Raw genomic sequence first — 1,864 nt, forward strand, 5'->3', positions numbered from 1 at the left:
CCGTTTACGTAGACCCACGAGTCGTTCTTGACGAACAGCGCTTCCATTTGCATTTTCCACGTGTCAAAATTGTCTTTGTTCAATGTCTCGATTCGGACGAAGTTCGGCGCACTTATCTTGTAGCTTTCGATACACCACGTGTGACTTCGACGCGCACTCGATCACGATCGATTCTAACCTCTCTAGGTTCGATCCCACGTTTCGCGTGTTTCACCGTATTTTCGACACTCGTTTCTTAATTCTTTCGGACTGGGCCCATAACCTGTTAATAGGTAAACGCAGTATAAAAGAATACGAGTGATAATAACGATACACTAAGTGAATATATTGAGAAAAGACTGAGTCGCGATGTACAGCGTTAGCGTAGAAGTACAACAAGAAGGAAGCGCCCGTCAGAGGGCGGCGCGACACGACGCCAGAAGGGCGCGTTCGCAAAGCGACTCCCCGAGTCCCGCCAATCGCATGGCGTCGTCCGGACATCGTTGTGTGACCAATCACACGCATTGCTCACAATACCATTTGAATACATGCATTTGGTATGTATCGGTGTTGTTAAAAAATTGTTATCTGCCTGGGTGTGTGGTGATTATTACAAAGCAGTCAAATTATCATCAAACCAAATTGAAATAATCTCCGAGAGAATGAAGGTAATTCGTAACTATACTGCCCATCTGATTTTGCTAAGCGTCCCAAACCAATCAAAGAATTTTCAAAATTCAAAGCGACCGAATTTCGTCAGTTTCTTTTGTACACCGGCCCAGTTGTCACGTACGGAGTGCTGAATAATCGCGTATATATCCACTTCTTGCTTCTGCACAGTGCCATTAGAGTACTCGTTTCACCCTCCCTTGTAAACCAGCATTTCAAGTTTGCAAAAGCAGCATTGAGACGATTTGTTCTTTCTTGCGAAAAGCACTACGGCAAAACCTTCAATTCGTATAATGTCCATGGCCTTCTCCATTTGGCGAATGACGTGGAACGTTTAGGTACCTTGAATTAATTTTCTGCTTTTCCATATGAAAGCAACATGTCGAGGGGCAACCTCTAAAACAGTTCGCGAATAGAATGGGTGAAATTGAACATCATGGTAGCACTGAGGGAGGTCGTGATTCCTCAACCACTATACACGCTTCTATGGATGTTTCGCAATAGTACTGGCGCGGTTTCCAACCGCAAAATTTGAGTTGGTAATTTATTGCTTTCAATAGATGATCGCGACTAAATATTGCTGTATTTTACACGACGCACAGTGTGTCGTCCAATGGAAAAAAGTCCGAAAATCAAAGTGTAAGATCGGCAAATTTATGTATCCTAAAATGTTACGAACATTTTCTATGTTCTAAAACTGCCTTAAATTTTAACTGAATAAATCAATTTGTTATTAAAATTGAGGCTGAAACTTTACTGTCAAATTCCGTGCATTTTTTTAAACATGCGTCCCTCGCAAGCTATTTGGTTTTTTAATTTGATTTTTACAGGGTGTGTTTAACATTATAAGACCTTCAATCTCCCAAAAATTTTTTTTAAATAATCGCAATTTGTCCTAATTTTTTATGTCTAACATTTATCATCTTTGATTAGAGTTTTAAAAAAAGTACATTAAAGTACACCCGTGAATTTTTTTACAGTAATTGGTGCCATATTAAACTTTAATTTCACGTTGGTTTAAATCTGCTCACATTTGCTCAAGCGAAGAAAATAATAAAAAACCATATTAAGACGCTCGCACTCGGCGGCTTTCTGCGTAGTCTTTCGAAGAAATTTGTTGCAATTATATTTAAACGCATGCCATTTGATAAGTACTTACATATGTGTTCAATTTTATTCTTATAAATTATATATTTAGTTTTAAAATTGTTTAAAT

General features: G+C 38.9%; 1 pseudogene; it reads left to right on the forward strand.

Moving 5' to 3' along the window:
* The first annotated feature begins 348 nt into the window (after positions 1-348).
* Positions 349-1,152, forward strand: LOC143207991 (uncharacterized; annotated as a pseudogene).
* The last annotated feature ends 712 nt before the right edge of the window (positions 1,153-1,864 follow it).

Source organism: Lasioglossum baleicum, chromosome 1 (genome assembly GCF_051020765.1).
Source record: "Lasioglossum baleicum chromosome 1, iyLasBale1, whole genome shotgun sequence".
NCBI classification, from domain to species: domain Eukaryota; kingdom Metazoa; phylum Arthropoda; class Insecta; order Hymenoptera; family Halictidae; genus Lasioglossum; species Lasioglossum baleicum.